The 16,653-nt window shown below is 39.5% G+C and overlaps 1 protein-coding gene across 1 annotated transcript in view; it reads right to left on the bottom strand.

The window, feature by feature from the left end:
- The window catches only part of GRID1 (glutamate ionotropic receptor delta type subunit 1), a 685,250-nt gene that overhangs the window by 313,055 nt on the left and 355,542 nt on the right, over positions 1-16,653 (bottom strand). The gene's annotated exons all lie outside the window — the stretch shown is intronic.

The following is a 16,653-nucleotide window of genomic DNA, read 5'->3' as shown; positions in this document are numbered from 1 at the left end:
ATCTCCCAGCTACGGGTGCTGACTGCAAGGGAGGACCACCAGCCTGAGCTCCAGGATGGCCCAGAACTTCCCTCCCTGCCCCCCACAACCACTCCAGCCATCTAGGGCCAGGCACTGGGCGGGGGGGGCAGGGTACCACAACAGGCACCAGGGCAGCCACTCGATGCCCAGTCCTCAGAATTGCCCCCACCTGGCCGGCCCTCCAGCCCAGGAGTCCCAGTGGTCTCTATGAACCTACCCTGGATGGGGTTGTGTCTTCACCTTCTAAAGACTCACTTTTTGAAAATCAGATCCTCCCTCCCAGTCTTCCTCACTCACATGAGCCCTTACCTCCTGCCTTCCAGCCTCACCTGCCTCCTCCCAGACTCCCTGCCTCCTCTTAGCCTCACCTTCCTCCTCCCAATCTTACCTCTCTCCTCCCAACCTCACTTCCGTCCTCCCAGCTTCATCCCTCCTCCTAGCCTCCCTGCCTCCTCTCAGCCTCAGCAGCCTCCTCCCAGCCTCCCCGCCTTCTCTCAGCCTCACCTCCCTTCTCTCACCCTCATCTCCCTCCCCTCAGCCTCCCTGCCTCCACCCAGCCTCACCTCTTCCCTCCCAGCCTCACCTCACCCAGCTCTTTCTCCCTCTCGGACTCCGTATCTTCTACCTGGATCCAGCATGCTCCTCTGGTATCACTGCTGGGGCCAAGCATTCTCACCCTGCAGATCCACCTCTAAGAGACACTTCCTCAGGGGCCTTCCCAGACCTTGCATCTGGATGAGACCAGTAGCAACACCACCTCCCATCTTAACACACTTGACTTTTCCTCCAGGTCATCATAATTTGTATTATTTTATGGAACTGAGCAATTCTTTGCCTGATGTCTGCCTCCCCTACCCACTGAAAACACCACGAAGGGAGGTTAAAAAGCTGAGTTTGTTCACCACTGAATCCCCTGCACTAACACAGACTGTGAATAAAGGCCCCTACGAGGAGTTTGAGTTTTATTTTAATAGAAAACCCTTGAAAAGTCTTATACAGGAGGTGATGAGGTCACTTTTATTGTCGTTGACTTATTGAACAACTCAAACCCAGGAGAATAAAAATATTAAAAGTTCCTTTTCCTTTAGTCATTCTCCTTGGTTCCAGAATAACACCCAAAACTTTAAGTCGCTTTTAATTATCAAGAGGTCCAGGCTTATTTCATCCCCTTTGGTGCCTTCCTCCACCATCCCTCAAGCCATGGCTAATCTTTACCCTGGGGGAGGAAGCATGATTTTCAAGAGATTCTTTTCTTTCCCTCCTCTTCAGGCCTCCCCTCCTCTGGCCTGTGGGGACAGAGGGCAAGGATAGAGACATGCCCAGCGTTGTCTGAGGTGTTGTCTGATCACCTGTCAATGAGGTGAGGTGCCCCTGGTTTCCCTCTGGCTGGATCGAGTTCCTTATGATGTTGGGGGGGGCCAGTGCGTGCACTGTGGGGGGGAGGATCAAGGATGATTCTGTTGTGGGCTCAAGCATCTGGATGGTTGTGGAGACATTTTGTGAGGTGGGGTCCTAGGGGAGAAGGAGGCTGGAGAATTCCCTCTATGTCTATTAAGGCCAAGGTGTGTGGGAAACACACTGGCAGGTGTCAAGGCTCAGAGGCAAAGCACTGGGAGTGGCTTAATGTGTAAATATGCAAAGCCCCTGGGATAGATGAGGTCTCCAAGAAAGAAGACAGGAAAGAAAAGTGGCACGGCTCTGCCCTTTGGGGACTGCCAAAAGTTCGGGTTTGGGCAGGAGACAGGGAGCCCAGGAAGCAGGAGGGTGGCAGCTAATGACAATAGTGGGAAGACCAGAGAAAGGACTGTGTCATGCAGGGGGCACTCAACCCTGTCAAGTGTAGAGGGAGGGCACAGAAGAGGGGAGCAAGCTCCAGGCAGGAAATAGCAAGACAGCTGGCCTTGACAAACATAGTTTTGGGGACGGGAGGGCGATGTCGGTAGCCACACCGTGGTGGGCTATAAGGTAGACAGAAGGAGAAGCAACGGAGATGAGAGAAACAGGACAGTAGCTGGAGGGGAATGTGGAAAAACGGGTAGGAGGTTTGCAGTTTTGTTTTTTTGACACAGACTCTAAAACAAGTTTCTAGGCAGAGCAGTGGTGAAGGAATAGAGAGGGAGAAGTGTAAGGGAGGAGGGAGGTGTGAAAGGGGGAAAGGCAAAGTCCTGGGGAGTTGAAAGGCTTGGATTCAGAGCCCAGAGCAGGAAGTGGCTTTTGCAAGCGGAGGGACACAAGCCGAAAGGTGCACATGCAGGTGGAGGCTGGAGATGAGAAGGCTCCCAGGTGATGACTGAGAAATGGGAAGGGGGATTGAGAGCAGACGACAAAGTATGACACGGGGGTTTCAGGAGGTCAAGCGAATACTGTAGAGATGAGAGCTGAACACCGGTGAGTCAAGCCCGCCACCTGGCTCTCCTCTCCAAGGAACGCTGGACACCTGTGCAGGGTGCAAGGTGGCCACCAAGTTCAGCTCCCGGCAGAGGTTCGCCTGATGAATATCACAAAGGAAAGGCAATGGGGGAATTGGGCAGGCAAGGGAAGGATCATTATGGAACAAAATAGTGAAGCTTAACTCGGAAGACATGAAGACAAGGGTTTTGTGGCAGAATGTGGGGTTAGAGGTCTTACTATCCAGCAGAAGAACTGGAGGCGGTTGGAGAATGGTAGATTGTGCCTGTGATTTTTGGATGTGGGGTAGCTGTCGCCGGTGGACTTGTCTAGAGTATGAGGTCCACGAGCCTGGAAGGCTCAGGTAAGTGGGGGAAGTCTAACTGAAGATGAAGAAGTTACGGAAACGAATGGCCGAAATCTGAAAGTCATCAGGAATGAGGCAGATCTGGGATGGGGAGAGAGAGTAAGCCCGAGGGGAATAAGACCTTTAACTTGACAGGGGAGGAAGTCAGGGTGTTTACCAGCCCCAGGACGGCAGCTGTCAAGCAAGAGAGGAAGGGTGGGGAAGAGAACAGCAGGTGGAGCTTACATAGGCTTGGGGACAGCTGTGACAGGTCAGTAGAAGGGTAGGATGGAAAGTAAAAGATGCAGAGAGGAGATGGGACGGTTCTGGAGCCAATATCCCTAGGACTCTGGGTGATGGTGTGCTGAATCCTAGGACACTACCTCTAGGGGCGATTCTCTGTACAAGGGCCACCTTTCTTTATATTCTCACCAACATTTTCAAAGGGCAAGTGTGTATGTTCATCAAAGAAGTTAGGGAGGGAACGAATATTGGAAACCCACTAGTCCCAGGACATGTACAGTTATGTCCATTTAATCCTCTGACGAGTCTGTGGAGAAAATATTACTGTTCTACTTTACACATGAGAACAAGGTTCAGAGAAATTAGGTACCTCACCCAGGGCCCCCACCTAGCAAGTAACAGAAGAAGGGGGAGGAGAAGGAAAGGATGAGAAATAGTATTATTTAGATTTATTTAGAGCTTATTTATGGCAGGCCTATGGCTAATTGCTTTTACATGCATTATCTTATTAAATTCTCATGGTAAAACTAATAAACTAAATTGCACGATATACCCATTTTATAGATGATGTAATTGTGACTTAGAGTGTAATGAGACTTGTCCAAAGTCAAAGGCAGACACCCTTATCTGTTGTTGGAAATGATGTCTCTACCCACAGGAATCCTGCTCTGAGCCCCATCGGGCAGCTGGCCCATCAAGAGACCAGTTGAAAAAGAGAGCAGGGGCCCCAGCTATGGAGATGAGCACCACGTCTTTTAACCTCACTGGACTCTGGGCCTGCTGAGCCACCCTCCACGATGAGTCAGCTAATCAGACATGTCCTGGGCCAGGAGCTACAAGCTGTTTCCATTTTTCAAACACAACAAACAACAGGAAAGAAAAATGATAAACCAGACCCAGAAAGAGGCTCAACCTAAGGCCCCCAAATAGCTCTTCCAGCCAAGAAACAGACCCTCCATCTGCACTTATAGATGTTGTTCAGTGACCCACAGTCAGGCAGCCTGGCCCCATGGGGGAAGCCGTGGGGATCACAGTGACAGTGCCTGTGAGTGGGCAGTGATAAGACAGGGTGGTTTCCCAGGAAGAAAGTGGCAGGACTGAAGTTGCCTGAAATCCAGCCAATAACGGTCCATAACTGCAACGTCTGCACCCAGCATCCCTGCCCTGAAATCACAGACCTGAAATCAGAGGTGGAGGACCACAAGAGCCCCAGCTCGCCACTTCTGTGTAACTATAAAACTGACAAACCTGAGATACTGGGAGGACTTGGGATGGAGAAATAGAGGCCTTTCTTGGCCAGAGAATCATTCATGCACTTCATCGACTGGCGAGCTATTGCTTGCTCAGCACACGAGCGTGTGTCTACAAGTGGACTGAATGCTGCAGTCACCCCGAAGGTCTGGGAACAACACTTGAACCTTATCTCCAGGTGTCCAGGCAGGATTAGAAGTGGTGGCCTCTGATTTTAATGAAACAACCTTCTAGACAAGAACTCCCTACTTCTAAATACAGTTTAAAGGTTTGGAGCAAAAAAAAAAAAAAAAAGGCACCTAATCTTGGACCATTATTAAGAAGACAGTATCTTTGGTCCAAATGCCATTGGGCTTATATTTTTTAACATCTGCCAGCCACGACCTGGCTGCAACAGATGCAAATGTAAAACTAACCTTTATAGATCCTGTTTGGTTTCATAAACTTACCATAAATGTTTCAAAAGCACATATTTATGCTTTATATTCTTTTTATTTATTTTCATGTGAGACTTGGGGCTTTATCTTATAAAGTGGTTTTCCAAAAGTAGACTCCTGTACCCATAGAAAATAATGTTTCCCCCACAGGAAATTGAGGCTTCACATATAACAACTCAGTGCAGAGGCACCATTTAGACCCAACGTAGTTCTCTGGTACGATGAGCCAATTCTTTGATTTGCCCTCTATCAGCTATCTTGGATTTTGTTTTTGGGTATACCAAGTGTTCTAAGAGCAGAGCATCTGGCCAGTGGAGCAGTCCCCAACTAGTGAGCAGCTGGATCCTCTGCTCTCCATCTGTTGGCTCTGTCTTCATTTCCAGAGACTTCTCCACCATGGCTACACTGTTCAAGGGTCTCTGCCTTAGAGGCAAGGAAAGGTGGTGAATCCCACTTAGAAGGTTCCATTAAAACTACACAAGGGAAGAAACATTCCGCAGCTGATTGAGAGGTGCACATCTGGTTAAGAAGCACTGATAGGACATGATAGAGTAATCACACCCCACTGGGACTCTCCCTCTGAATGTAGACATAAAACCTGGATAGAATGCAGGGAGCAGCTATTAGAGGAATCTGAAAAATAAATAGTGGCAAGTAAGGGAAGAGGACAAGAATTTGAAGTTCCACTAAGCTGGCTTGAAGTTTACCAAGTTTTTATTTTCTGTTTCCCTTGCCACGTAGCCCTGAAGACAGGCACAGCTGCGAAAGTAGACAGTAGGGCAAGATCACAAAAGCCACAGCTATCTGGCTGAAGGGCCATCGAAGGAGATCCCTGGGAACAGGACAGTACTGGAGATATCACACAGAAGGAGGAGCTTCAGAAAGCAGCTCCATCAAGTTGTTTATAAACTTCTAGGCATACCTCTGAGCTGCTCATACATGGATAAGATCCTAATCAGGATATGAGAAGGAAAAAAAAAAAAGAGCTGTGAGGACAGAATTTAGACAAATTACCATCCAGTTTTCAGACTGGTCACTGGTCAAAAGAGCACTGCAAATGCTTTGAAAACTGAACTGATATTAGAAACAATCCACAGACAACACACTAGAACTTGTAGCTTTAACCTAACCTGCTGAAATCAAAAATATCAATATCCTATGAGACCAAGAGTCTCACAACATAATATTCAAAATGTCCCAGATAAAATCCAAAAATTCTCAGAATAAGAAGAACCAGGAAAATCTCAACTCATATCAAAAACAAAAACAAAAACCAGGCATCAACCCCGAGATATTGATATGTTCTAGGAAAGGCTTTAAAGTGACTATTTAAAATATATTCCAACAAGAAATTGTGAATACTCTAAAAACAAACAGGAAAATAAAAATTCTTGGCAAAGAAATAGAAGAGATAAACAAAAACCAAATAGAAAAGTTAAGCTGAATATACAGTAACATTAAAAAAAACTCACTGGATTAGCTCAACAGCAGAAATGAAGATGATAGAGAAGTCAACAAATTTGAAGATACATCAATAGATATTATCCAATCAGAACAAGGAAAGAAATGGTTTTTTGGTTTTTTGTTTGTTTGTTTGTTTGTTTGTTTGTTTTTAAATAACAGAGCCTCAAGGATCTGTGCCAGAAAAACAAAAGGTCATCTTGGGACTCTAAAAAATGAAAATGAAAAAATATTTGAAGAACAATGACTGAAACTTCTCAAATTCAGTGAAAGACAAAAACCAAGTTCAGTATACACCAAACAGGATAAACCTAAAGAAAACCATGTTCAAACACATCATAGTCAAATTGTTTAAAACCAGCACAAAGTGAAAATCTTAAAAACAATCAAGTTTATAAATAATAGACTATTCTCCTCTTGACTTCTTTAAGACATGTTTGCAGGCTAAAAGAAAAAAACCCATAATATAGTCCAGTGGGTTTTTTGATGTGTATATATAACATATAACACAATTATAGGGGGTGCCTGGGTGACTCAGCTGGTCTGCCTCTCGAGCATTTGCCTTGGGCTCAGATCATGATTTCAGAGTCCTGGGATCAAGCCCCACACCAGGCTCTGTGCTCAGCAGGGCGTCTGCTTCTCCCTCTGCTCATGCTCTCTCTTTCAAATAAATTTTAAAAATCTTTAAAAAAGTGATAATTATAAATTGGGGGAGAGTAAAAAGAACTAAATCCTGATAAGATTTATACATTCACTTAAAGCAGTAAAATATTGATTCTCAGCACACAATGAATAAATATGTATATTTTCACCTCTAAGACAACCATTATACAAAACAATCAAGGAAATATAGTCAAAATCACAACACATACACCCAAAAGAAATACTAAAAAATATTCATATAACCCAAAAAAGGCAGGAAAAAGAAAACAATAATGAAAAACAGAAGAAACAAAACAAATAAACACAAAGGAGGACCTAAGTCTAAACATGCCAACAAATGCATTAAATGTAAATGCCCTAAACATATAAATCAAAAGACAGATGGTTAGAATGAATTTTTCTTTCAAAAACACACAAACTGCCTACAAAAAACTCACTTCAGATATCATGTAAACACATAATCAAATGAAAGCTGGAGCAGCTGTATTAATATCAGACAAAGAAGACATCAGAGCAAAGAAAATTACCAAAGAGAGAAACACTACTTAGTAATAAAAGGTTCAATTCTCCCCCCTCCCCTGCCGCCAATCTTAAATGTGTATGCATCTGAAAACAGAAAGGCAAATACAGAGAGAGAAAAAAAAAAAAAAAACACTGGAGGAACTGAAATAAGAAATAAACAAATTCACAATTATAGAGACTTCAACACAACTTTTTCAGTAATAGAATTAATAGACAGATGATCAAAAAAGATAGAAGATGGGGCGCCTGGGTGGCACAGCAGTAAAGCGTCTGCCTTCGGCTCAGGGCGTGATCCCGGCATTGTGGGATCGAGCCCCACGTCAGGCTCGTCTGCTATGAGCCTGCTTCTTCCTCTCCCACTCCCCCTGCTTGTGTTCCCTCTCTCACTGGCTGACTCTGTCTCTGTCAAATAAATAAATAAAAAATCTTTAAGAAAAAAAAAAGATAGAAGAACTAGACAGCCCTAACAACCTACTAGATCTTATTGAGATTTATAGAACACTTCCCTCAAAAACCGGATACACTTGATTATCAAGTGCACATGGAACATTCTCCAAGAAATATATCTTCTATCATAAAAAGTCTTTAAAATTTTAAAATAATTGAATCATAAAAAGGTTTTCTGACCATAATGGAATTAAACTAGAATTGAGTAACAGAAAAATAACAAAGAAAAATCTCCAAACACTTGAATACTTATAAATGATCCATAGATCAAAGAGAAAGTCTAAAGAAAAATTCAAAAATATTCTGAACTACACAAAAATAAAAATTCAACATTTTACACTTTGTGAGATGCAAGTAAAAAGCAGTGCTTAAAGAAAAAACTATAGCATTGAAATACTTATATTAAAAAGAAGAAAGAACTCAAAACAATAATCTAAGCTTCCATCTTAAGAGACTAGGAAAGGAAGAACATATTAAACCCAAAGCAAGCACAAGGCAGGAAATAAAAAAGATAACATCAGAAATCAAATAAATTGAAAATATAAAAACAACAGATAAAATAAATGGAACCAAAACAGGTTCTTTCAGAAGAACAACAAAATTGATAAACCTCTGGAAAGACTAACAAAGAAAAAAGAGAGCAAGGACACAAACTACCAATGTCACACATGTAAGAAGAGATATCACTACAGACTCCACAGATATTAAAAGGAAAATAAGGGAATAAAATGAACAACTCTACACCCATAAATTCAGCAGCTTAGATGACACAGCAATTACTTAAAAAACACAAAAAAACAAAATTTACCTAAGATAAAATCAATAACCTGAATAGTACTGTAAGTACTAAATACATTTAATGCATAATTAAAAGCCCTCCCCAAAAATATCTTCAGTCAGATGATCTTATTGGAAAATCTACCAAACATTTAAAGAATAAATAAAACCAATTTTGCACAATCTCTTCCAGAAAACAGAAAAGAAGTGTACACTCTCTACTTATTTTGTAAAGCCAGCATTCCCCTATTACCATAACCAAAGACAGTACAAAAACAGAAAAGTGCAGATGAATATTCCTCAACAACACAGACAAAAAGAGAAAAAGATAAATACCATAGGACTTTACTCATATGTGGAATTTAAGAAACAAAAAAATAAAGGAAAAAAGAAAGAGAGAGAGAGAACAAGAAACAGACTTAATTATAGAGAACAAACTGAGGGTGAGGGGGTGAAGGGATGGGTTAAATAGGCAATGGGGATTAAAGAGTGCATTTATCGTGGTGAGCACTAAGTGATGTACAGAACCATCTAATCACTATATTGTACACCTGAAACTGATATAACACTGTATGTTAACTAACTGGAATTAAAATTTAAAAAAATGTTTTTAAAAAGAACAAAGACAAAAAGATCTTCAAGAAAATATTAAATATTGGCAAATTGAATCTAGCAACATATAAAAAGAATAATAACTATAACTATGTAAGATCTAACTCAGAAATATAAGACTAATTTCAATTCTTAAAAATAGAGCAATGTATTACACTATTTTAAGTCTAAAGAAGAAAACCTACATCAAAAGAACAGAAAAAAATCATTTCATAAAATTCAGCATGATTCATGATAAAGACTCTTGGCAAACTAAGAATAAAAGAGAACTTCCTCAACTTGATAAAGGGTACACACACGCATGTACACACACACACACACACACACACACACAACTATGGCTAGAATTGTACTTAATACTGGAAGACTGGAAGCTTTACTCCTGAAATAAGAAAAAGGCAAAGATTTCTACTCTCACCATTCCTATTTCATATCTTATAGAAGTCATACCCAGTGCAATAAGGCAAGAAAAATAAATTAAAATAGTAGTAGTCTAAGCAGCATAGAAATACCCTGAACTCACCTCATCCTACAGACAGACAAAATCTACAGCTACATTTGGAAAAATCCCCACCAAACAAACAAACAAAAAAACAAACAAACAAAAAAAAAAAACCTAGAAACTAGCTGAATAGCTTTCTTCAAAATAAAAGATAAAAGGACAACATTGAAACAGGAAAGGCAGAGATGCAGTCTTGCTCAGTGCAAGGACACAGCAGGGTGGGATCTCATGGATCCAAGGCTCCTCCCTAAGGAGCAAGGAATTCGTGCCCCATATCAGGCACCCCAATCCTTCGGACTTGCTCCAGAGAGACAAAGCCCTAAAAATGTCAAGCTCTGGAAATCAATGGGGTTTACAACAAGGAGAACTGGGGGACTACGGGGATCTGACATATTCTTTTTAGGGGGCTCACGTGCAGATGCACTCATCCCAAGACCTTGTGCAAAGACAGTAGTTTGGGAAATGACTGGATTATATGTGAAGGAGATTAATTTGCAAATTTTAAGGCATTTGCCACGGGGATAGAAACCAGTTGGGACATTCTTTGGGGACTGTGTTGCTGGTGAGCACCAGTTTTTGCACTCTCCCTCTACCTTGCTAGCACACACAGGCATGCACAGACACAGCCTTGCCAACATTGCAGGATGCCATGCCTCCAATACTCTTCTAGGACACTAAAGACACCAGTGTACCCCACCCCCCGTGCTCCCCCCCAACCTCACTAAACCTGCAGGTATGGCCTGACAACAGCACTCTTCTCCAGCATTACTAGCACTGTGGACAGGCCCCACCCTTAACATTCTCCTGAAACCTCACTAAAGTTGGTGATGAATGCAATCCACATAGAGGACACCTCTAGAATGACTGGCTCTTGTAGCCAGAAGGGTTTGTGCTCCTGGGCCCTTCAGGACTGTAACAATTGGAAAGACAGTTCAGAGCAGGCTATCACACCCAGATTATTGCACAGACAACAGACTGAAATATACCTCCAGGCTGTCCATGAAAAAAGGCCATTTACTTTTCCTGGTGCTTCAACCTGAGGGATAGGCTACAGAAGCGCTCTCAGGTAATGTAGTCAGGGAAACACTATCTTTGCACCCTCTGCTGACCTTGCCACAGCTCGCTGAGACCTCCCAGAAAGGAGATTATACACTTGTCTGAAGCCTTAATTCTGGAAAATGTTGCCCAGGGGACATCTCCAGATCTGCTCTGGAGATAAGCAAGGTTTATAATTGTAGACCCAAGGGATTATATATGTTTACATACATTAAAAGCTGCTGCCTGAGGATCTGGCTTCCAATCAGCCTGAAATTAGATGCTGATAGAGATCTCTCCCTTTGGAACACTGACAAGTCTTGGAACACCCTCAACAACTGGGACCTATCAAGAATAAAGTCAGGTTAGGGTGGCTGGGTGGCTCAGTCAATTAAGCATTTGCCTTTAGCTCAGGTCATGATCCCAGGGTCCTGGGATCAAGCCCCACATTGGGCTCCCTGCTCAGTGGGGAACTTGCTTCTCCCTTTCCCTCTGCCCTTCTCCCCTGCTTCTGCTGGCTCTCTCTCATAAATAAATAAATAAATAAATAAATAAATAAATAAATAAATAAATCTTTTTAAAAAACATAAAGTCAGGTTACGTAGACAATCACAAAGGTTTGAGAGACAACAAAAAACTAGAGCGAAGTTGAACAATAAGTTTCATCTCCTACACAAAGCCATTTCTTCAAGACTGGGAGAGTTCAAAAGAGTTCAAAGTAATGGTCATAAACATGCTCACCAAACCTGGGAGAAGAATGAATAAACACAGTGAAAACATCAACAAAGAAACATAAAACATAAGAAAGTATGAAAGAAGATACAGAGTTGAAGAATACAATAATTGAACTGAAAAATACAATAGAGGGGTTCAACAGCAGACTAGATGAAAAAGAATGGATCAGTGACCCAGAAGACATGTCAGTGGAACTCACATAAATAGAGCAGCAATGAGAAAAAAGAATTTTAAAAAGTGATGATAGTTTAAGAGACCTATGGAACAACATCGGCATTGTAGGTGTCCCAGGAGGAGAAAAAAGAGAGAAAGGGGGAAAAATGTACTTAAAGAAATAATGACCAAAAACTTTTCTAACCTGGGGAAGGAACCAGACATCCAAATCCAGGAAGCAGAGAGAGTTCCAAAAAGGATGAACCCAAAAAAATCCATACCAAGATATATTATAATTAAAATGTCAAAAGATAAAGAGAGATAGGGGCGCCTGGGTGGCACAGCGGTTAGGCGCCTGCCTTCGGCTCAGGGCATGATCCCAGCATTATGGGATCGAGCCCCACATCGGGCTCCTCTACTTGGAGCCTGCTCTTCCTCTCCCACTCCCCCTGCTTGTGTTCCCTCTCTCACTGGCTGTCTCTATCTCTGTCAAATAAATAAATAAAATCTTTAAAAAAAAAAAAAAGATAAGGAGAGATAAAAGCAGCAAGAGAAAAACAACGTATTACATACAAGGGAACTCCTGTACAACCATTAGCTTATTTTTCAACAGAAACTTTGCATGATATATTCTAAGTTCTAAAAGGAAAAAATTTCCAACCGAGAATATTCTACCCAGCAAGGCTACCATTCAGAATTGAAGAAGAGATAAAAGGTTTTCCAGACAAGCAGAAAAAGCAATAACTAGTAACTAGTAACAAGAAAACATATGAAAGTAAAAATCTCCTTGCTAAATGCAAATACATAGTAAATGTTGTGGATTAACCATTTATAAAGCTAATTTAAAGGTTAAAAAACAAAAATAGTGAAATTAACTATAACTACAATTAGTTAAATGATACACACAAAAAAGATGTAAAATATGACACAAAAAACATAAACTGGGGTGGGAGATGAAACTGCAGACGTTTTTAAGGTTGCTATCAACTTAAGGTATTATTGACTGTTATATATATGGGTTGTCATATGTAAACCTCATGGTAACCACAGAGCAAAAACCTAGATAGTAAATACACAAAAGATAACGAGAAAGGAATCAAAACATAACACTAAAAAAAGTCATCAGACAACAAGGGAAGAGAGCAAGAGAAGAAAGGAACAAAGAGGAACTACATAAAAAACCAGCCAGAAAACAATTAACAAAATGGCAATAAGTACATATCTATCAATAACTTTAAATGTAAATGGACTAAATTTTGCAATCAAAAGATATGAGTTGCTAAACGGATAAGAAAACAAAACTCATCTATACATTGCCTATAATAGACTCACTTCAGATCTAAGCACACACAGACACTAAAAGTGAAGTGACAGAAAACATATTCTATGCAAATGGAAACAAAAAGAAAGTTGGTGCAGCTACACTTACATCAAACAAAATAGACTTTAAAACAAAAATTGTAATAAAAGACAGAGAATGGTATTACATAAGGATAAAGGTGTCAATCCAACAAGAGGCTATGACACTTGCAAATATTTATGCACACAACATAAGAGCACCTAATATTTAAAGCAAATATTAACAGACATAAATATAGAAATTGACAGCAATACAATAACACTAGGGGACTTTAATACCCCACTTACATCAATGGATAGTCATCCAGAAAGAAAATCAATAAGGAAACATCAACCTTAAGTTACACAATAGCCTAGATGAATTTAGTAGATATATACAGAATATGCCATCCAATAGCAATAGAACGTATATTCTTCTTAAGTGTACATGGAACATTCTCTACGGTAGAACACATGTTAGGCCACAAAACAAGTTTCAGTATATTTAAGAAAACTGAAATCATATCAAGCATCTTTTACAACTATGATAGTATGAAACAAGAAATCAATTACAAGAGGAATAGTGGAAAAATCACAAATATGTGGAGATCAAACAACTGAACAACCAATGAGTCAACGAAGAAATGAAGAAATAAAAGGGGAAATAAGAAAATACCTTGAGACAAATGAAAATGGAAATACAACAATCCAAAATCTATAGGACATAGCAAAAGTAGTTCTAAGAGGTAAATTCATAGCCATACAAGCCTACCTGAAGAAACAAGAAAAATCTCAAATAAACAATCTAACTTTACACCTAAAGAAACTAAAAAAAGAACAAATGAAGCCAAACGTTGGTAAAAGAAAGGAAATAATAAAGATCAAAGAGAAAATAAATGAAATAGAGACTAAAAACAAACAGAAAAAAATCAATGAATTTAAAAGCTGGTTCTTTGAAAAGATAAATAAAATTGAAAGACCATTAATTAGACTTACCAAAAAAAAAAAAAAAAGAGAGAAGACTCAAACAAAATCAAAATGAAAGAGAAGTTACAACTGATACCACAGAAATACAAAGTATCATGATCACTATGAACAATTATATGCCAAGAAAACAGACAATACAGGAGAAATAGATAAGTTCCTAGAAGCATGCAATCTTCCAACACTGAATCATGAAGAAACAGAAAAGCCTAATAGACAGATTACTAGAAAGAGATTGAAAAAAATAACCAACAACCTCCCAGAGCCTCACAGGAGAGGAAACACTAAGCTCAGAAGGATGGGGATTCTTTTGGAGTTCCTCATACTTCTTGGTGGGTTTTATTAAGACCTTCCTTTGCCCTCTCATGGGCTCATTTCATTTTTAAGATGATTAATTACTTTTCAAAAATTAAACAATGTAGATCAATACAAGCCAATATATAGTACTCGACACTAATAAATACTGTTTTTCATTTGCTTCGTATTTTGTATTTTAGAAAATATTTAAAAAAAAAATACCACAAACGAAAAAAAATAAATCAAACATAGAAACAAAACAACCTCCCAACAAATAAAAGACCAGGACCAGACAGGTTCACTGGGGAATTCTACCAAACATTCGAAGATTTAATACCTATCCTTCTCAAACTCTTTCCAAAACATTGAATAGAAGGGAATGCTTCCAACTCACTTTACAAGGTCAGCATTACTGTTAAACCAAAACCAGACAAAAACACACGAAAAAAGACAGTTATAAGCCAATATACCTGATCTGATAAGTATAGATGCAAAACTCCTCAACAAAATATTAGCAAACCAAATCCAGCGACATAGTACAAGGATCATATCCCATGATCAAGTGGGATTTATTCCAGGACACAAGGATGGTTCAACATCCACAAATCAATCATGATACACCACATTAACAAAATGATACAAATATATGATGATATCAATAGATGTAGAAAAAGCATTTGACAAAATTCAACATCCATTTATGATAAAAATACTCAATGAAGTGAGTATAGAGGGAACATATATCAACTAATAAAGGCTATATATGACAAACCCACAGCTAAAATCATACTTAATGGTAAAAAGATAAAAGTGTTCCCTCTAAGGTCAGGAACAAGAAAGGATGCCCACCCTCACTACTCTTATTCAACATAGTATTGCAAATCATCATCATGACAATTAGGCAAAAAAAAAAAAAAAAAGGCATCCAAATTGGAAAGGAAAAAGTAAAACATCACTATTTGCAGATGACATAATACTGTATATAGAAAATCCTAAAGACTCCACCAAAAAATAGTTAGAACTAATAGATGAAATCAGTAAAGTTGCAAGATATAAAATCAATATACAGAAATCTATTATGTTCCTATACACTAATAACAAACTACCAGAGACAGAAATAACAAAAATAATGCCATTTCCAATTGCATCAAGGGGAATTAAATACCTAGGAATAAATTTAACCAAGGAGGTAAAAGACTCATACACTGAAAACTATAAGACATTTATGAAAGACATAGAAGAAGCACAAATAAAGGGAAATATATTCTGTGCTCATGGATGGGAAGAATCACTATTTTCAAAATGTCCATACTACCCAAAGCAATCTACAGACTCAATACAATCTTTCTCAAAATTCCACTAATACTTTTCATAGAATTAGAACAAATAATTCCAAAATTTGTATGGAACTACAAAAGACCCTGAATAGCCAAATCAATCTTGAAAAAAAAGAAAAGAGCTGGTGATATCACTCTTCCTAATTTCACACCATACTCAAATACTATAGTAATCAAAACAGCATGATATTTGTGTAACAACAGACACATAGATAAATGGAACAGAATAGAGAGCCTGGAAATAAATCCATGCTTATACAATCAATTGATTTAAGACAAAGCAGCCAAGAATACACAATGGAGAAAGGGACAGTCTCTTCAATAAATGATGTTGGAAAAACTGGGCAACCACATGCAAAAGAATGGAAAGAGACCACTGTCTTAAATCTTACACAAAAATAAACTCACACAGATTAAGGACTTGAATGTAAACCAGGAAACCATAAAACTCCTAAAAGAAAATATAGGCAGTAACCTTGACATTGGTCTTGATGTTGTTTTTTTTTTTTTGATCTGACTCCAAAAGCAAAGGTAACAAAAGCAAAAATAAACAAGTGGAACTACATTAAACTAAAGAGCTTTTTCACAGCAAAGGACATCATCAACAAATTGAAAATTCAACCTACTGAATGGGAGAATATATTTGTAAAGCATATATCTGATAACGGGTTAATAATCAAAATATATAAAGAATTCAAATGCCTGAAACTAATATAACACTGTATGTTAACTATACTGGAATTACAATTAAAAAAAAGAAAAAGAATGAGGGAAGGAAGGAAGGATGGAAAGAAAGGAGGAAGGGAGGGAGGGAGGGAGGGAGGGGGGAGGGAGGAAGGAAGGAAGGCAGGCAGGGAGGGAGGGAAAGTTCAAAAACTCAATAGCAAAAAACAAAACAAAACAAAAACCTCATTTTAAAATGGGCAAAAGATCTAAATAAACATTTTTCCAAAGAAGACATCCAGATGGCCAACAGACATGAAAAGATGTTCAACATCACTATCAGGGAAACATAAAACCACTCTGAGATATCACGTCATACTTGTTAGAATGGCTATTATCAAAGAGACAAAAGATAACAAGTATTGAAGAGGATATGGAGAA

This window comes from Ursus americanus, chromosome 6, assembly GCF_024610735.1.
Source record: "Ursus americanus isolate L20-20 chromosome 6, mUrsAme1.1.p, whole genome shotgun sequence".
In the NCBI taxonomy this organism is placed as follows: domain Eukaryota; kingdom Metazoa; phylum Chordata; class Mammalia; order Carnivora; family Ursidae; genus Ursus; species Ursus americanus.
The sequence above is the reverse complement of the archived record's forward strand: the minus strand, read 5'-3'. Positions and strand labels throughout refer to the sequence as shown.